Source organism: Heptranchias perlo, chromosome 13 (assembly GCF_035084215.1).
Source record: "Heptranchias perlo isolate sHepPer1 chromosome 13, sHepPer1.hap1, whole genome shotgun sequence".
In the NCBI taxonomy this organism is placed as follows: Eukaryota; Metazoa; Chordata; class Chondrichthyes; order Hexanchiformes; family Hexanchidae; genus Heptranchias; species Heptranchias perlo.
The window spans coordinates 60,372,303-60,393,542 of NC_090337.1; the positions used below are offsets into that span (position 1 = coordinate 60,372,303).

The window sequence follows — 21,240 nt, forward strand, 5'->3', positions numbered from 1 at the left end:
GCAGAACCGTAAAATTAGTTCTAGTCCGTTCAGGGCTGATGTCAAGAAGCATTTCTTCACACAAAGGGGAGTGGAAATCTGGAGCTCTCGCCCCAAAAGGCTGTTGAGGCTCGGGGTCAATTGAAAATTTCAAAGCTGAGATTGACAGATCGATGTTCGGCAAGGGTATTAAGGGTTAAGGAACTAAGGCGGGTAGATGGAGTTAATATACAGAGTAGGCATGATCTAATTGAATGACGGAACAGCTTGATGGGCTGATTTATCCTATTCTCATCAGAAAGATTGAACGAATCCATCCTGACAGATGCTGAACAGAGATTGTATAGTTATTTTATTAACCACACCCAAACTCTAAATGAAAAAGAGCCTGATTGAATTTGTTTAAACTAACAAGTTCTGCTGTTCCTACATCCCGCAGATGGGCAATCATCTTAAAATGTTTGAGAAGGAAGGCATGGCAAGCCCAAATATGAAAACATTTATTTGGTACAGTATGGGAGATTTAATGAAAACTCACTTACTTTACTTAACTTCAACCCTCTAGTCGTGAATAAAATAAATAATAAACTACACAGTCCTGGTCAGTGGACGAAATGCACTCACGTTTAGTCCATCTTACATTGAAATAGACCAACTTTTCATGGGCTTGGGCAGCGCTGGTTTTACAATAGAATGCCAAGGTCTTTCATGCCTTTCATTCAGTAAATCATCCCAACTGACTGACCTTTAACATGTGTTGACCTCTCCTTTCTGTTACTTCTGACCACAGGAAATGTGTGAGGCTGTTCCTCTGATTTCTTCCCCATTTACAGGTTCACCAGTTCCCTTTCAGTAAAACCAATTACCTCTACCCCCAAGAGTGGATGCTTGGCAAACACGCCGTACTAGGCTTATTGTACATAGGCAAGAAAAACCCAACATGGTTTACAGGCAGAAGCTCAGTTTCCGTGACCTCTCGGAGGAGCAGATCTTTAGGAGGCTTCGGATGACAGGGTAGGTGATCGCAGGTGCAGGGTGCCATAGATTGCACACACGTGGCAATCAGAGCACCCCCCGAATAGTCAGGAGGGTTCGTGAACCCCAAGGGGTTCCACTCCATCAATGTTCAGCTTGTCTGCAACCAACGAAATAGGTTCTTGCAGGTCTGTGTATGATTCCCTGGATCTTGCCATGATGCCACCATGTTGTGGCAGTCGAGTATCCCCACAATGTTTCTACCTGGGACCAAGCTGACAGGATGGCTGCTTGGGGACAATGGTTACCCTCTTCAACTGTGGCCCATGACACCTATGAGGATCCCCACCACTCAACCGCAGGAGAGGTACAACGCCAGACAAATCACCATGTGAAGCATTATCGAGCAAGCCATAGGAAGGCTGAAGTTAAGGTTCAGGTGCCTTGACAGGTCTGAAGGTTCTCTAAATTTTTCGCCAGCCAGGGTGTCGCAGTTCATTGTTTCATGCTGCGTCCTACACAACATAGCGCAGACAAGGGGTCTGTAGGTTCAGGATCAAGATGGCATTTGTGACTCCTCATCGGATGAGAAGAACAATGATAATGGAGAAGATGGGGGCCCGAACGCACGGCCAGCAGAACATATTGCCTGTGACGCAAGGGTTGCTTTAATAGCACGTAGGTTCAGTTAGACAAATGTCTACTGGACCATTGTCACCCTAGCAACCATACCCCCTTGCACAAGTTGTTCTGTGACCCTCATTGCACTGGTCCAAAATCCCCCAACTTGTGAGATTCAAAACACATCTCCACCTTCCACACCCATTAAATAAATACCTGACTGTGACATTTGTATTCAATCATGGGACACATGGGAGTGGTCTGAATTACAAAGGTTTAATGTGCTCAACAAATTAAAGGATCCAAACAAAAACTGGACACCCTTCTGTTAACCCTATGTGATCTGGAGAGTCTGTCTCATTTTATGCCTGACACTTCTACGTAGTGCTGCCACTGTGGCTTCAGCAGAGATGGTGGAAGGCTGCTGTACACCTTTCTCAGTCTCATGAGGTGTTCATGGCTGACAAGCTCTGAGCTTTGGAGCCTGTGAGGACCCTGCCACTGACTGCTCCTCCTGCACTTGCTCAGGGCCCGTGTGGGCCAGTTGGAGTGGTGGCACCATTTTGGGTATTGGTTGAGAGGATGGCAATGGACAAGATGTGCAGACATTCTGAGAAAGGTCTGTACTTGCTTCTCCAGTTCCGTCATTCTCACTCCCCTGGGGCAGCAGGACATCAGTCCTCCCGGTCTGCGTGAGAGCAAAGTGGAGGACATCAGTGATGCCATTGGAAGCCCCGATCTAGTTTGGTTACAATCTTATCAAGACCAGTAGAGATATTCACAAGACAGAGACTGCGGAGCCGCCGTCTGAGCCTGCATGAAGGCCACAACGACTGACAACATTGACTCATGTGAGTGCCCTGCTACAATTTCCATAGTGATCACCTCACGCTCCATGGTGGATTGCAGTGTTGAAAAACCAAGCGACATCACCCCACATATGCGAGACTCTTCCATTCTCTCTGGGCCTGTGGACAATGTGCCTGGCAGGCCTGCCGATATCTCACACTGTTGCAGCTGTGCCTCCAGCTTTCTTCTTTTCGGTGCTGGCCCCAGGGGTTCTACGTGTCTGTCCTGTTCAGCAGAGCTTGGAGTGGATGGAACCCTCCGGCACATAATCTCATCAGCTGTCCTTGCCACCAATATCTGCTCTTGCTCATTTGTGCCATGGGAGTAACCAAGTGCCGTCCCATCTACCTGACTAAGAGGTCCAAACGAGGTTCTGGTATCTGCACTGGTGCCTGAAACGCTTGTTTCCTGTGACGGTTCATCCTCAGCAGGTGTTAGTTCCTCTGAGGACTATCGATCCTCTCAAGGCAGGAGCTCTTGGTCTTTTTATGATGGACCTGGAGGAGAGAAGAAAGGGAAAGAGAAAACAGGGAACCATAGGCCAGATAGCCTGGCATCTGTAGTAGGGAAAATGCCAGAATTTATTATTAAGGATATAGTTACAGGGCAATTAGAAAATCATAATATGATAGGCAGAATTAACACGGTTTTACGAAAGGGAAATCGTGTTTGACAAATCTAATAGAATTTTTTGAGGGTGTAACTAGCAGGGTAGATAAGGGGGAACCAATGGATGTAGTATATTTGGATTTTCAAAAGGCATTCGATAAGGTGCCACACAAGAGATAGTTACATAAGATTAGGGTTCATGGGGTGGGGGGTTATATAATAGCGTGGATAGAGGATTGATTAATGGGCAGAAAAGAAAGAGCAGGAAGGAATGGGTCATTTTCGCGTTGGCAGGTTGTAACTTGTGGCATGCCACAGGGATCAGTGCTTGGGCCTCAGCTGTTTACAATACATATCAATGACTTAGATGAGGGGACCGAGTGTAACGTATCCGAGTTAACTGACAATACAAAGCTAGGTGGAACAGTGAGCTGTGAGGAGGATGCAAAGAGACTGCAAAGGGATATGGACAGGTTAAGTGAGTGGGCGAGAAGATGGGGATTGAGTATAATGTGGGGAAAAGTGAAATTATCCACTTTGGTAGGAAGAATAGAAAAGCAGAATTTTTTTAAAGGGTGAGAGACTAAGAAATGTTGGTAGTCAGAGGGATTTGGGTGTCCTTGTACATGAATCACAGAAAGTTAACATGCAGGTACAGCATGAAATAATGAAGGCAAATGGTATGTTGGCCTTTATTGCAAGAGGTTTGGAGTACAAGAGTAAGGAAGTCTTGCTGCAATTGTACAGGGCTTTGTTGAGACCACACATGGAGTGCTGCGTACAGTTTTAATCTCCTTCCCAAGAGGCAGTGCAACAAAGGTTCACTAGATTGATTCCTGGGATGAGAGTGTTCTCCTATGAGGAGAGATTGAGTGAATGAGCTTATATTCTCTGGAGTTTAGAAGAATGAGAGGTGATCTCATTGAAATGTGTAAAATCCTTAAAGGGCTTGACACGGTAGATGCTGAGAGGCTGTTTCCGTGGCTGGAGAGTCTAGACCTAGGGGTCATAGTCTCAAGATAAGGGGTCAGACATTTAGGAATGAGATGAGGAAAAATGTCTTCATTCAGAGGGTTGTGAATCTTTGGAATTTTCTACCCCGGAGGGCTGTGGATGCTCAATTGTTGAGTATATTCAAGACTGAGATTGGTAGATTGTTGAGCACGAAGGGAATCAAGGGATATGGGGATAGGGCAGGAAAGTGGAGTTGAGTTTGAAGATCAGCCATGACCTTATTGAATGGTAGAGCATGCTTGAGGGGCCATATGGCCTACTCCTGCTCCTATTTCTTATGTTCTTATGTTTTTAAGTGATGGTACATTGAGAATATTGATCTGCACATGAAACAGTTCATCAGAGTTGTCAACGTTCTGAGATTCACAGAAGGTGAAATTGCTTTGTGGGAGATGCGGGTCTGAAAGATTAATGTTGTCACCCTTCTCCACTGGAACACCAGCCTTGCCATCACCAACGCTGAGGGAGCTTCAGCTGCCTCTTATCTCTAATACGTCTTCCTCTGCTGGGGAAAATTTAGGACTTGGTGTGGAATAGGATACGGGCATCTGAGCTATGGATGAGCTGAGGTTTAGAGAGGGTGTGGGAGGTTGACCAATAGAGTATTGCATTAGCCACGTCTGGGAGATGACAAAGGCATAGATGAGAGTTTGAGCAACAGATGGGCTAAGTCAGGGGCGGAGATGGTAGAAGTAGGAGGTCTTTGAGATGGAGATGGATGGAGCTCGGCGCTGAATAAGACGGTTCGGAACAGTCTGATTTAATTTGAGACAGTGGCCGTGGAGGGGGGTGGAATGGATGGCAAGAATATGTAGTTTGTGGCATGGACCAATGATGATGCTTTTCTCTTCCCAACGTTTGACTGGAGGAAATTGTGGCTCATCCAAGACTGGATGTCAGACAAACAGTCTGACAGCACACAGGCAGTGGAGGGGTTGAGGGAGGTGATGGCGAGGTACAGCTAGGTATTGTCAGTGTATATATGGACGCGCCCACTGTCATTTTCATGATGGCGGAAATCGTACTGTGGAGAGGCGGGATGTTCATTAACATTGGTAAATCAGGCTCCTTTAATGCTATTGGGAGCCCGATTTGGAATTAACGGCTGCTGCACGGGTTTCCCGACAGTGAAATGGGGGTGAGATTGCACGGCACTTTATCGGGTGGTTAAAGGTCAGGAGGCCAGTTCTGAATAAAGGTTCAGTGCTCACAGCTGCTTTCTCCGTTCCCTGGTTTGTTGAGAGAACCTGATTTGAGAGAATCATTTGGCGAGTTTTGAGCAGTTCAGATAGAGAAGCTCATGATGGGTGGGCACCATGGCAGCTTTTGATTGGACTTCGAAAGAGGAGGAGAATGTGGATCAACAGCAGCAAGGTCGTGCTGTGGAGGGAGCTGCAGGTGGCCAGCAGAGAAGGGAGCAACACAGGGCTCGAGCTCGCAGGAGGCACTACCCACCTAACAGGGTCTACAGACAGAGGCTGAGCAATCTTGACCTGTCAGAGGAGCAGTACTTCCTAAGGCTGAGATTGTCATGTCAGGTGGTCACAGATATCTGTAGCCTCCTAGAAGATGACTTGCTGCCTGCTGGACCTGGTGGCCACGCATTACCGGTGGTTGTGAAAGTCACCGCCGCCCTCAATTTCTTTGCCTCCGGTTCCTTCCGGGCCGCGAGTGGAGACATAGCAAGGGTCTCGCAGTCGGCTGTATGTAAATGCATAAGGCAGGTGGCTGAGGAATTGCTTGCCAGGGCTGGGAGTTACATCAACTCCCCCTGTGATGACAATAGCCAGAATGAACGGGCATTGGGATTTGCGTATCTGGAAGGCTTCCCACAGGTGCAGGGTGACATCAGCTGCACACACGTGGCAATCCAGGCACCTCCTGTAAAAAGAAGAGTCCGAGAGGGGGAGGAGAGTCCGAGAGCAAGAGGAGAGTCTGAGAGGTGAGCGCAGTGTGAAAGGAGAGTCCAAGAGCGGGAGGAGAGTCCGAGAGTGGGAGGAGAGTCCGAGAGGTGAGTGCAGTGTAAAAGGAGAGTCCGAGAGCGGGAGGAGAGTCCAAGAGGTGAGTGCAGTGTAAAAGGATAGTCCGAGAGTGGGACGAGAGTCCGAGAGGTGAGCGCAGTGTAAAAAGAGAGTCCGAGAGTGGGAGGAGAGTCCGAGAGCGGGAGGAGAGTCCGAGAGGTGAGCGCAGTGTAAAAGGAGAGTCCGAGAGTGGGAGGAGAGTCCGAGAGTGGGAGGAGAGTCAGAGAGGTGAGCATTTTGTAAAAGGAGAGTCCGAGAGCGGGATGAGAGTCCGAGAGCGGGCGGAGAGTCCGAGAGGTGAGCGCAGTGTGAAGAGAGAGTCCGAGAGCTGGATGAGAGTTCGAGAGCGGGAGGAGAGTCCGAGAGGTGAGCGCAATTTAAAAGGAGAGTTCCGAGAGGTGAGCGCAGTGTAAAAGGAGAGTCCTGAGAGCGGGAAGAAAGTCCGAGAGGTGAACGCAGTTTAAATCTAAGGCAATTCATGGAAGCAGAGCTGGCACCCGTGCTATGCTCCTGCTGCACTATGTGGGAAGTCATGGACACTGCAGGTGTCCCAGGCGACCATGTGTGCAGGAAGTATGTCCAGCTGCAGCTACTGGCTAACCGCATTTCGGAGCTGGAGCAGCGGGTGGATTCATTATGGAGCATCTGCAATGCTGAGATTATCGTGGATAGCACGTTCAGTGAGGTGGTCACATCACAGGTAAAGATAACGCAGGCAGTAACGAAATGGGTGACCTCCAGGCAGAATAAAAGGACAAGGCAGGGAGAGTAGGATTCCCCTGGGGTTATCTCTCTCTCAAACAGATATACCTCTCTGGATACTGTTGAGGGAGATGGCTTATCAGGGGAAAGCAGCAAGAGCCAAGTTCGTGGCACCACGGGTGGCTCTGCTGCACAGGAGGGGAGGAATAAGAGTGGCAGGGCTATATTGATAGAGGATTCAATTGTAGGGGAAACAGATAGGCGTTTCTGCGGACGCAAACGTGACTCCAGGATGGTATGTTGCCTCCCTGGTGCTCGGGTCAAGGATGTCACGGAACAGCTGCAGGGCATTCTGGAAGGAGAGGGTGAACACCCAGTAGTCGTGGTCCATATCGGTACGACGACATAGGTTAAAAAAAGGGATGAGGTCCTGCAAGATGAAGTAAAGGAGTTAGGAGATAAATTAAAAAGCAGGACCTCAAAGTTAGTGATGTCAGAATTACTACCAGGGCCACATGCTGGTGAGTATAGGAACAGGAGAATAGACCAGAGGACTGCATGGCTGCAGGGATGGTGTAGGAGGGAGGGATTTAAATTCCTGGGACATTCGGACCGGTTCTGGGGAAGGTGTGACCTGTGCAAGCGGGACGGGTTACACCAGATGTCGGGGGTGGTGGTGTGTGTCAGCTTCACCTCTGACTTCTGAGCGGTCCGAATCGCTCCCACTCCCTGGGTTCTAGACCTTGGACTTATTTGGGGGTTGTGACAAAGTGCAGCGGACAACTGGTTTTGGTGCAAGAACTTTGACCTTTATTCAAGAGAGAAAATACAACACAACAATCTTAACACTCTAATAGAATGGGAAACACTTCGATACACACGAGGGAAATTACAGTAGAAAGATACCTCACCCCTCCCAATCCCACTGTACCAGCTAAGTAGGACTCTAAAGGACCAGAGATAATGCTCACCAAACGAATCCTTGACAGTAATTCACCCAGAGGTAAGTCAGGAATAGATTGTAGAGTGGAAACTTTGTGGATCTTTGGTTTTCTCCCGAGTTGGTTTTCTTTGGTCGCGGTGGCCCAATATTACCCGGTTGGTTGGTGGTAATATTCGGTTGGTTGTTTCGTAAGGCTCTTGTTGCCGCGAGGTGCCCGATGGTCATTGGGGCTGTTGCTCTGGTTTCTTCTTGTGTGTCGGCCTGCTTCTAGAGCTGCTGATCTTCCCTGTCGAACTGCCTTCCCCTCGCCTTGTTGTTTGCTGGAAACTGCTCTTCTTTCCAGACACAGGCAGAACCAAGACAAGCAGCCCACCAGAGCCAGCAAGCCAGAGAGAGAGAGAGAGAGAGAGAGAGCGAGAGAGAGAGAGCCAGAGAGAGAGAGAGAGAGAGAGAGAGCGAGAGAGAGAGAGAGAGAGAGAGAGCGAGAGAGAGAGAGAGAGAGAGAGAGCGAGAGAGAGAGAGAGAGAGCGAGAGAGAGAGAGAGAGAGAGAGAGAGAGAGCGAGAGAGAGAGAGAGAGAGCGAGAGAGAGAGAGCCAGAGAGAGAGAGAGAGAGAGAGAGAGAGAGCGAGAGAGAGAGAGAGAGAGAGAGCGAGAGAGAGAGAGAGAGAGAGAGAGAGCGAGAGAGAGAGAGAGAGAGAGCGAGAGAGAGAGAGAGAGAGAGAGAGAGCGAGAGAGAGAGCGAGAGAGAGAGCGAGAGAGAGAGAGCCAGAGAGAGAGAGAGAGAGAGAGAGAGAGCGAGAGAGAGAGAGAGAGAGAGCGAGAGAGAGAGAGAGAGAGAGAGAGAGCGAGAGAGAGAGAGAGAGAGCGAGAGAGAGAGCGAGAGAGAGAGAGAGAGCGAGAGAGAGAGAGAGAGCGAGAGGTTACAAGTTTCCACTTGTGGATGTCTCCCTTACAATTGGTCTTCGACACTTTAAAAAAAACACTTCATGTCTGTTTAAACAGTTCTGACAAAGTCCTTAAGAATCTTTGATGGCTTTTTGATGGTCCCTCATCATGTTGCCATTGCTTCTCCCGATGGGCCATTGTTAATTCTGATTTACAGATCTCCTGGTATCCAACGTCCGAGGTGTTGATCGGTTTTGCATTAAAACAAAAACATGGCCCCACGATGTCTGGAGCAGTTGCCTCTTTCAATGGCTGACTGCCTTTTGAATTCGTGCTGAGTGTCGACCACCTGCTGTCGGTTTTGCATTAAAACAGAGTCATGTCTGAAGCATTAATTCTCCGAAGTTCCACGGTGTGTGTGTTGTTGATTTTGTCTGGTGACCGCTCAACTATCCTTCCATTTTAGGATTATAGTCAATGGCCAAAGTTTTCACATACTCAGGGTTTTTTAGGGTTTTTCTCCGGGTTTTGGGGGATCTGTGAATTTTGAGAATCTGACACAGAGCAGAACCGGGACCGATATCCTCGCGGGGGTGTTTGCTAGTGCTGTTGGGGAAGTTTTAAACTAGAATGGCAGGGGGATGGGAAACTGAGCGGGGAGTCGGGGGAGGGGAAAACAAGGATGGAAACAAAAGACAGAAAGGGAAGAAGCAAAAGTGGAAGGCAGAGAAAACAAGAGCGATAAATAAACAGGGCCATTGTGCAAAATAAAACTAAGATGACGAAGCAATCTTAAAAAGGCAAGTCAAAAGGCATTGTGTCTTAATGCGCAGAGCATTCGTAATAAGCTCGATGAATTAACAGCGCAGATAGATATTAACAGTGATGATATAGTTACGATTACGGAGACTTGGCTGCAAGGTGACCAAGGATGGGAACTGAACATCCAGGGGTATTCCATATTTAGGAAGGACTGGCAAAAAGGGAAAGGAGTGGGGTAGCATTGTTAGTGAAGAAGAAAATCAATGCAATAGTGAGGAAGGATATTGGCTTGGAAAATCAAGATGTGGAATCTGTACGGGTGGAGCTAAGAAACATCAAGGGGCAGAAAACGTTGGTGGGGGTTGTCCACAGGCCCCCAAACAGTAGTGGAGATGTAGGGGAGGGCATTAAACAGGAAATTAGAGACGCATGCAAGAAGGGTACAACTATCATCATGGGTGACTTTAATCTGCATATAGACTGGTCAAACCAAATTAGCAATAATACTGTGGGGGAGGAATTCCTGGAGTGTGTACGTGATGGTTTTCTAGACCAATACATTGAGGAACCAACTAGAGAACAGGCGATTTTCGATTGGGCATTGTGCAATGCGAAAGGATTAATTAACAATCTTGTTGTGTGGGGTCCGTCAGGGAAGAGCGACCATAACATGATAGAATTCCTCATTAAGATGGAGAGTGAAGCAGTTGAATCCAAAACTAGGGTCCTGAATCCAAATAAAGGAAATTATGAAAGTATGAGGTTGGCTATGATAGATTGGGGAACTCTACTAAAAGGGATGACGGTGGATAGGCAATGGCTAATATTTAAAGAATGTGTGCAGGAATTACAACAATTATTCATTCCTGTCTGGAACAAAAACAAAACAGGAAAGGTGGCTCAAACGTGGCTTACAAAAGAAACTAGGGATAGTATTAAATCCAAAGAGGAGACATATAAAATTGCCAGAAAAAGCGGCAAGCCTGAGGATTGGAAACAGTTCAGAATTCAGTAAAGGAGGACAAAAAGATTGATTAAGAGGGAAAAAATAGAGTATGAGAGTAAACTAGCAGGGAACATAAAAACTGACTGTAAAAGCTTCTATAAATATGTCAAGAGAAAAAGATTAGTGAGGACAAATGTAAGTCCCTTACAGTCAGAAATGGGGAAATTATAATGGGGAACAAAGAAATGGCAGAACAATTAAACACATACTTTGGTTCTGTCTTCACAAAGGAGGACACAAATAACCTCCCAGAAATGTTAGTGAACCGAGGGTCTGGTGAGATGGAGGAACTGAAGGAAACCAGTATTAGTAAAAAAATAGTGCAAGGGAAATTAATGGGGCTAAAGGCTGACAAATCCCCAGGGCCTGATAATCGACATCCCAGAGTATGAAAGGAAGTGGTCCTGGAAATAGTGGATGCATTGATGATCATCTTCCAAAATTCTACAGACTCTGGAACAGTTCCTACAGATTGGAGGGTGGCAAATGTAATCCCACTATTTAAAAAAGGAGGGAAGGAATAAACGGGGAATTATAGACCAGTTAGCCTAACATCAGTCGTGGGGAAAATGCTAGAGTCTATTATAAAAGATGTGAAAACAGAACACTTGGAGGGCATTAATGGGATTGGACAAAGTCAGCATGTGTTTATGAAAGGGAAATCATGCTTAACAAATCTACTGGAGTTTTTTGAGGATGTAACGAATACATAGGGGTAAATCAGTGAATGTGGTGTATTAGGATTTTCAGAAGGCTTTTGATCAGGTCCCACACAAGAGGTTAAAGTTCATGGGATTGGGGGGAATATACTGGCATGGATTGAGAATGGGTTGACAGACAGGAAACAGAGAGTAGGAATAAACGGGTCTTTTTCCAGGTGGCAGGCAGTGACTAGTGGGGTACCGCAGGGATCAGTGCTTGGGCCCCAGCTATTCACAATATATATCAATGATTTGGATGAGGGAACAGAATGTAACATTTCCAAGTTTGCAGACGACACAAAGCTGGGGTGGAATGTGAGCTGTGAGGAGAATGCAAAGAGGCTTCAATGTGATTTAGACAAGTTGGATGAGTGGGCAAGAACATGTCAGATGCAGTATAACGTCGATAAATGTGAGGTTATCCACTTTGGTTGTAAAAACAGAAAGGTAGATTATTATCTGAATGGTGACAGATTGGGAAAAGGGGAGGTGCAACAAGACCTGGGTGTCCTTGTACACCAGTCGCTGAAGGTGAACATTCAGGTGCAGTAAGCAGTTAGGAAGGCGAATGGTATGTTGGCCTTCATTGCAAGAGGATTTGAGTACAGGAGCAGGGATGTCTTACTGCAGTTATACAGGGCCTTGGTGAGACCACATCTGGGGTATTGTGTGCAGTTTTGGTCTCCTTATCTGAGGAAGGATGTCCTTGCCATGGAGGGAGTGCAACAAAGGTTTACCAGACTGATTCCTGGGATGGCAGGGCTGACGTATGAGGAGAGATTGGGTCGACTAGGCCTATATTCACTAGAGTTTAGGAGAATGAGAGGTGATCTCATCGAAACATCTAAAATTCTAACAGGACTCGACAGACTAGATGCTGTCTGACGAGATGTTCCCGGTGGCTGGGGAGTCCAGAACCAAGGGTCACAGTCTCAGGATACGGGGTATGCCGTTTAGAACCGAGATGAGGAGAAATTTCTTCACTCAGAGGATGGTGAACCTGTGGAATTCTCTACCACAGAAGGCAGTGGAGGCCAAGTCATTAGATATATTCAAGAAGGAGATAGATATATTTCTTAATGCCAAAGGGATCAAGGGATATGGGGAAAAAGAGGGAACAGGCTACTGAGTTTGACGATCAGCCATGATCATTTTGAATGGCGGAGAAGGCCCGAAGGGTTGAAAGGCCTACTCTTGCTCCTGTTTCCTATGTTTCTATGTTTCTCTGTACACAGTACTCCAGGTGTGATCTCACCAAAGCCCTGTACAATTGCAGCAAGTCTTCCTTACTCTTGTATTCCAACCCCTTTGCAATTAAGATCAACATACAATTTATCTTCCTAATGCTTGCTGAACCTGCATGTTAACTTTCAGTGTTTTGTGTACAAGGACATCCAAATCCCCCTGAACACCAACATTTAATGGTTTTTCACCATTTAAAAAACATTCTGTTTTTCTATTCTTACGACCAAAGTGAATAACCTCACATTTCCCCACATTATACTCTAAATGCCTTCTTGCCCACTCACTTGACCTGTCTATATCCCTTTGCAGACTGTTTATGTCCTCCTCACAGCTTACTTTCCTACCTAGCTTTGTATTGTCAGTAAACTTGGATACATTACACTCGGTTCCTTCATCTAAGTCATCAATAGAGATTGTAAATAGCTGAGGCCCAAGTGCTGATCCTTGTGGCACCCCACTAGTTACAGTTTGCCAACCTGAAAATGACCCGTTTATTCCTACTCTCTGTTTTCGGTCAGTTGACTAATTCTCTATCCATGCTAATACATTACCCCCAACCCCATGAGCCCTTATCTTGTGTAACAACCTTTTATGCGGCACCTTATCAAATGCTTTTTGAAAATCCAAATATACGACATCCACTGGATATCTTTATCTACCCTGCAAGTTACACCCTCAATAAACTCTAATAGATTTGTCAAACATGATTTCCCTTTCATAAAACCATGCTGACTCTGCCTAATCATATTATGATTTTCTCAGTGACCCGTTATCACATCCTTAACAATGGATTCCAGCATTTTCTCTCCCTCCTTTCTTGAATAGTGGTGTTACATTTGCTACCTTTCAATCCACTGGGACCGTTCTAGAATCCAGGGAATTTTGGAAGATCACAACTGATGCATCCACTATCTCTGTAGCCACTTCTTTTAGAACCTTTGGATGTCGGCCGTCAGGTCCAGGGGATTTGTCGGTTTTTAGTCCCATTAATTTCTCCACGACTGCTTCTTTACTAATATTAATTATTTTAAGTTCCTCACTCTCATTAGACCCTTGGTTCCCCACTATTTCTGGTTTGTTTTTTGTGTCTTCTGCTGTGAAGACAGTTCGGATTTGGAGCCTGGCTCCAAGCCGCCGATTCCGGGCTCCCCATTGACATGTCCAGGTGCGAGCGCACCTTCCGAATGCAATTAAAGCCAGTGGGATGATACTTTACATAGTTGTTCAGGTACTTTAAGTACTTGAGGTACATAATTTTCTCCACATTTTGGCAGGGGGACGATTTTGAAGCATCCTCAGCGTGTTTCCCGTGCTGTGGGATACACTCCATGTTGCAACAGACGTGTTTCAGCCAGCAGCCAGTGGGAGATTCAAATCCTTAATTGACAGATGGGGAGAAAAGGTCACTTATTGCAGCAGGGCACTCAGTTCTTTCAGACAAAGTTTTGGCTGCAAGATCTTTGTGTTTGCACTGAAAATTCTTACTTTCCATTCAAAATTCTGTTGTTCAAACATATTTAGTTACCTTGCGGACCCCCTCAAATTCACATTGTCAGGATGGGGACACCATGGCTGCATTCACCACCACATCTGAAAATGAGCAACATCACCAGTCTTGCCAGGCACGGCATCCACCTCCACCACGTGGAGCTGCACAACACAGTGCTGCACCACAGGCACCTGCACAAGATCAGAGAGGGCAACAACAGAGAGAACAACGTAGCAGGAGGCACTGCCCTCGCCACAGGGTCTACAGATCGAGGCTCAGCTTCCTGGATCTCTCTGAGGAGCAGTGCATATGGACGCTCAGAGTCAGTCACCAGGTAGTCGCAGACATCTGCAGCCTCCTTCATGCTGAGATGCTCTCGGCTGAGTCGAGCAGCATCCCTTACCTGTCGCTGTCAAAGTCACCACTGCCCTCAACTTCTTCGCCTCCCGATCATTCCAGGGTGCCAACGGGGACATTGCCGTGGTCTCTCAGTCATCTGCGCACAAGTGCATAAGGCTGGTCACCGACGGCTTGTTTCACAGGGCCTCGCATTACATCAACTTCCCCATGGACAACCTCAGCCAGACGGAGAGGGCAGTGGGATTCCACTCTGTGGCTGGCTTCCCAAGGGTGCAGGGTGCAATGGACAGCACACATATAGCAATACAAGCACCTCCACATGAGCCAGGACTGTTCTTCAACAGGAAGGGCTATCACTCCATCAACACTCAGCTCGTTTGTGACCACCGGAAAAGATTCCTTGACATGTGCCCCAGATTCCCTGGCAGCTGCTCCGATTCCTTCATCCTCCGGGAATCCAACATCCCGTCCCTCTTCCACGCACCGAACACCCGCAAGGGCTGGCTCCTCGGGGACACGTGGCTCATGACACCTCTGAGGAACCCCACTACCGAGCAACAGCGTTGTTATAACGACAGCCACATTGCCACCAGGTGTACAATCGAGAATGCTATAGGGCTGCTCAAGATGCAATTTAGGTGCCTTGATCTGGGGAAGCACTTCAATACGCACCAGACAGAGTGGGACGCATTATAGTCGTGTGTTGTGCCCTGCACAATATGGAACAACAGATAGGGGCGCTGCTTGAGGAGGCCCCATCCACATCTTCCACCCACGTTGAGGAGGAGAAGGCAGAGGAGGCGGAGGAGGAGGAGCAGCAACCCATGGGCAGAGCAATGGCTCACCTGGCTGCTCGTGAGGTCAGGGAGTCACTGATATGTGAATGTTTCTCTGAACATCAGACAGTGTGAAGAGTCCAGTCCTCACACCACCGCATAGAGCAGTGCCCACACCAGCAGCCCCCACCCCTACCTGGACAAAACAGTCCTGCAAACACACATATACCCACTGCAGAGTGACCCAATGGGTGGCATCAAGTGTTGCTGCTTATGGTGAACCTCATGAAAGGGCCCTATTATAGAAGCCAGTCATGAATGGCCAAGACGTGGCAGTAATGATGACAATAATAATATTTAATATGAGTTTAACAAAAAGCAAAGATAATATAAACTAGGACCCACCGAAGTGTGTGTATCTGCGTTGGTGGATGGCTCATCAGATGTGACGATGCACCCTCAGAGGCCGGCAGGTCCTCGGAGGAATTGCCCTCTGCCGTCACAGCGGTCGCTAAAAACCCTCTCAGAGAACAGAAGGCAATATTAAGTGTAATCACAGATGTGTCATGTTGCGATGAGCATACTGAGGTGCTGAAGATGGCAAGGCGTGTTAACATCAATTCATATTGTGTGTGCTGAATGTTAAAGTTCCGTCACACGCCATTTGTCGGGTGCCAGTCTCGCGTCCTTGACGGACGGGCACGCGAGGGTTCTACTGAGTTCCAGCACCTCCTACTTTGCGTCTGCAAGGACGATGATTTATTGCACCCCCCCTCCTATCCTCGCCCACATCCGTGCATTCTGGGCTCTCGTCTCCTATAAGGAGAGAAAGTACAGACGCGTGAGTGAGTGATGGTGACGTGGCCAACTGATGAATGCTTTGGTTTGGGTGTGGCTGATGGTGAAAGAGATGCATCAGAGGGTGAGGAAGAGACAGAGCCATGACATTGTATGAGGATTGGTTTGAGTGGTAGAGGTGCAGTGACTAATGGGGAAGTGAGGAAGTGCTGAGGAACTGTAGGTAAGTTGAGGATGAGCCTTAAGTGGGTGTGGGGAGTGATATGAAGAGTAGTGTTGGCAGTGCAGAATGAGATGGGGGGTAGGGACGGTGATGTGGAAGATGGAATGTCGGAGAATGAGTAAGTGTACTCACTTTGGCTGACCTAGTTAGGTCATTGAAGCACTTCCTGCACTGGACCCAGATGCGGGAGATGTTGCTGCCGCTGGTGACCTCCTCTGCCACCTCGAGCCAGGCCTTCTTGGTGGCAGAGGCAGGCCACTTCCTCCTGTTGCCGGGTAGAACACATCCCTCCTCCTCCTCACCCCATCCAGGAGCACTTGCTGAATCTTGGAGCAGCCTTTCCCCTGGGCTGCTCCATTGTGGTGTGTGGGTGTGTGCTCCAGGAGCAGCCATTGGAGGACTGCCCCTTTAAATGGAGCTCCTCCAGTTGACAGCCTGTGATGCGAGTGCGCAGTCCGCCCGCTGCACATCTTTCGGATGGCAAACCCGGAAGTTACGTTAACTGGCTCCACCTGGCTTGCGATCGCGTGGAAAACGGGCGTGTTTATTGGGCGGGTTACCCACGCACCCAATCACTGCCTTCCCCCGCCGCTGCAAACCTGCCTTCCCACTAATATCGGGGCCAAAATATTTGCTTAAAGTCTCTGCCATTTCCTTATTCCCTATTATATTTTCTCCTGTCTCAGCATCTAAGGGACCCATGTTTAGTTTTGCTGCTCTCTTCCTTTTTACATACTTGTAGAAGGTCTTACAATCTGTTTTTACATTTCTTGTTTGTTTACTCTCATATTCTATTTTCTCCCTCTTCATCAATTTTTTGGTCATTCTTTGCTGGTTTCCAAAACTTTCCCAATCCTCAGGCTTCCGACTCTTCTTGGCAACATTATAAGCCTCTTCTTTTAATCTAATACTATCCTTAACTTCTTTATTTCGCCATGGAGGGATCACTTTTCCTGTGGAGTTTGTATTCCTCAATGGAATGTATATTTGTTGCGAGTTATGAAATATTTCTTTAAATGTTCGCTATTCCCTATTTAGAGTCATATCTATTATTTGAATTTCCCAATCTACCTTTGCTAACTCGCCCCTCATACCAGTGTAATTTGGCTTCATTTAAATTTAAGACCCGAGTTTCTGACTTAACGACATCACTCTCAAAATCAACATGAAATTCTATCATATTATGATCACTATACCCCAGAGGATCCTTTACGATAGGATCACTAATTAATCCTGTCACATTACACAAGACGAGATCTAAAACAGCTTGTTCCCTAGTTGGTTTCACAATGTATTGTTCCAGGAAACTGTCTCGAATGCATTCCATGAACTCGTCCTCCAAACTACTTTTGCCAATTTGATTTGCGCAGTCTGTATGAAGATTAAAATCCCCCACGATTATTGCATTACCTTTGTCACAAGCTCCTCTTATATCTTGAATAATACTCTGTCCAACAGTATAACTACTGTCAGGGGGCCGAGAAACTACTCCCACCAGTGTTTTCTGCCCCTTGTTATTTCTTATCTCCACCGGTACTGATTTTACTTTCTGATCTTCCGAGCCGAGATCCTTTCTCATTACTCTCTTCATGTCATCCTTTATTGTCAGGGTTACCCCTCCCCCCACCCAGCTCCTTTTCCATTTTTCTGTCTTTTCCAAAAGTCAATTTACCTGGAATATTTAGTCCCCAATCTTGGTCACCTTGCAACCAGGTCTCAGTAATTACTATTAGATCAAACCCATTTATCTATATTTGTGTCATTAATTCATCTATCTTGTTACGAATGCTTTGTGCATTCAGATAAAGCGCCTTTAATTTTAACTTTTTACTATTTTTCCCTGATTTGACCCTTTTCACAGATGCACTTTTCCCATTAAACTATCTGTTCCCTCCTGACACACTCCAGTTATCTTTACCCAAATCACTACACTGCTCTATGGCCTTAACTTTACTCTTTAGATTTATAAATTTACCCTCCCCCTGCCTGAACCCTCCCCCTGCCTTTTTGGTTGAAAGCCCTATCAACCGCCCCAGTTATTCGATTTGCCTGGACAGTGGTCCCAGCTCGGTTTAAGTGGAGCCCATCCCAACGGAACAGCTCCCTCTTTTCCCAGTACCGGTGCCAGTGCCCCATGAATCAAAACCCCTTTCTTCCACACCACTCTTTGAGCCATGCATTTATCTCTCTAATCTGATTGTCACTATGCCAATTTGGGCGTGGCTCACGCCGTGTTCCAGAGATTATTACCGTTGAGGTTCTGCTTATTATTTTGGACCCGAGCTCCTCAAACTCCCTCAGCAGAACCTCATTCCTAGTTATATCATAGAAGTTACAACATGGAAACAGGCTCTTCGGCCCAACATGTCCATGTCGCCCAGTTTATACCACTAAGCTAGTCCCAATTGCCTGCACTTGGCCCATATCCCTCGATACCCATCTTCCCCATGTAACTGTCCAAATGCTTTTTAAAAGACAAAATTGTACCCGCCTCTACTACTGCCTCTGGCAGCTCGTTCCAGACACTCACCACCCTTTGAGTGAAAAAATTGCCCTTCTGGATCCTTTTGTATCTCTCCCCTCTCACCTTAAATCTGTGCCCCCTCGTTATAGACTCCCCTACCTTTGGGAAAAGATTTTGACTATCGACCTTATCTATGCCCCTCATTATTTTATAGACTTCTATAAGATCACCCCTTAACCTCCTACTCTCCAGGGAATAAAGTCCCAGTCTGTCTAACCTCTCCCTGTAAGTCAAACCATCAAGTCCCGGTAGCATCCTAGTAAATCTTTTCTGCACTCTTTCTAGTTTAATAATATCCTTTCTATAATAGGGGGACCAGAACTGTACACAGTACTCCAAGTGTGGCCTCACCAATGCTCTGTACAACTTCAACAAGACATCCCAACTCCTGCATTCAATGTTCTGACCAATGAAACCAAGCATGCTGAATGCCTTCTTCACCAGCCTATCCACCTGTGACTCCACTTTCAAGGAGCTATGAACCTGTACTCCTAGATCTCTTTGTTCTATAACTCTCCCCAACGCCCTACCATTAACGGAGTAGGTCCTGGCCCGATTCGATCTACCAAAATGCATCACCTCACATTTATCTAAATTAAACTCCATCTGCCATTCATCGGCCCACTGGCCCAATTTATCAAGATCCCGTTGCAATCCTAGATAACCTTCTTCACTGTCCACAATGCCACCAATCTTGGTGTCATCTTCAAACTTACTAACCATGCCTCCTAAATTCTCATCCAAATCATTAATATAAATAACAAATAACAGCGGACCCAGCACCGATCCCTGAGGCACACCGCTGGACACAGGCATCCAGTTTGAAAAACAACCCTCGACAACCACCCTCTGTCTTCTGTCGTCAAGCCAATTTTGAATCCAATTGGCTACCTCACCTTGGATCCCATGAGATTTAACCTTATGTAACAACCTACCATGCGGTACCTTGTCAAATGCTTTGCTGAAGTCCATGTAGACCACGTCTACTGCACAGCCCTCATCTATCTTCTTGGTTACCCCTTCAAAAAACTCAATCAAATTCGTGAGACATGATTTTCCTCTCACAAAACCATGCTGACTGTTCCTAATTAGTCCCTGCCTCTCCAAATGCCTGTAGATCCTGTCCCTCAGAATACCCTCTAACAACTTACCCACTACAGATGTCAGGCTCACTGGTCTGTAGTTCCCAGGCTTTTCCCTGCCGCCCTTCTTAAACAAAGGCACAACATTTGCTACCCTCCAATCTTCAGGCACCTCACCTGTAGCGGTGGATGATTCAAATATCTCTGCTAGGGGACCCGCAATTTCCTCCCTAACCTCCCATAACGTCCTGGGATACATTTCATCAGGTCCCGGAGATTTATCTACCTTGATGCGCGTTAAGACTTCCAGCACCTCCCTCTCTGTAATATGTACACTCCTCAAGACATCACTATTTATTTCCCCAAGTTCCCTAACATCCATGCCTTTCTCAACCGTAAATACCGATGTGAAATATTCATTCAGGATCTCACCCATCTCTTGTGGTTCCGCACTTAGATGACCTTGTTGATCCTTAAGAGGCCCTACTCTCTCCCTAGTTACCCTTTTGCCCTTTATGTATTTGTAGAAGCTCTTTGGATTCACCTTTGCCTGATCTGCCAAAGCAATCTCATATCCCCTTTTTGCCCTCCTGATTTCTCTCTTAACTCTACTCCGGCAATCTCTATACTCTTCAAGGGATCCACTTGATCCCAGCTGCCTATGCATGTCATATGCCTCCTTCTTATTTTTGACTAGTGCCTCAATCTCCCGAGTCATCCAAGGTTTCCTACTTCTACCAGCCTTGCCCTTCACTTTATAAGGAATGTGCTTACCCTGAACCCTGGTTAACACACTTTTGAAAGCCTCCCACTTACCAGACGTCCCTTTGCCTGCCAACAGACTCTCCCAATCAACTTCTGAAAGTTCCTGTCTAATACCATCAAAATTGGCCTTTCCCCAATTTAGAATTTTAACTTTTGGGCCAGACCTATCCTTCTCCATAGCTATCTTAAAACTAATGGAATTATGATCACTGGTCCCAAAGTGATCCCTCACTAACACTTCTGTCACCTGCCCTTCCTTATTTCCCAAGAGGAGGTCAAGTTTTGCCCCCTCTCTAGTCGGGCCATCCACATACTGAATGAGAAATTCCTCCTGAATACACTCAACAAATTTCTCTCCATCCAAGCCCCTAATGCTATGGCTGTCCCAGTCAATGTTGGGAAAGTTAAAGTCCCCTACTATTACCACCCTATTTTTCTTGCAGCTGTCTGTAATCTCCTTACATATTTGCTCCTCAATTTCCCGTTGACTATTTGGGGGTCTGTAGTACAATCCTATCAAAGTGATCTCTCCCTTCTTATTTTTCAGTTCTACCCATATGGACTCAGTGGGCGAACCCTCGGATATATCCCCTCTCACTACTGCCGTGATGTTCTCCCTAATCAAGAACGCAACTCCCCCTCCTCTCTTACCTCCTGCTCTATCTTTCCTATAGCATCTGTACCCTGGAACATTGAGCTGCCAGTCCTGCCCCTCCCTTAGCCATGTTTCAGTAATAGCTATAACATCCCAGTCCCATGTACCCATCCATGCCCTGAGTTCATCTGCCTTGCCCATCAGACTTCTTGCATTGAAATAAATGCAGTTTAATCTAGACTTCCCTTGGTCTTTGCCCTGCTTTCTCAGACCATCTGTCCGGTCATGTTCTGTACACTCTCCCTTACTGCCTTT

General features: G+C 46.8%; 2 pseudogenes; both read left to right on the top strand.

The window, feature by feature from the left end:
• Window positions 1-989, top strand: part of LOC137331155 (alpha-1,4-N-acetylglucosaminyltransferase-like) — a 42,671-nt pseudogene extending 41,682 nt beyond the window's left edge.
• A 5,611-nt stretch (window positions 990-6,600) lies between these two features.
• Window positions 6,601-21,240, top strand: part of LOC137331156 (alpha-1,4-N-acetylglucosaminyltransferase-like) — a 66,023-nt pseudogene continuing 51,383 nt past the window's right edge.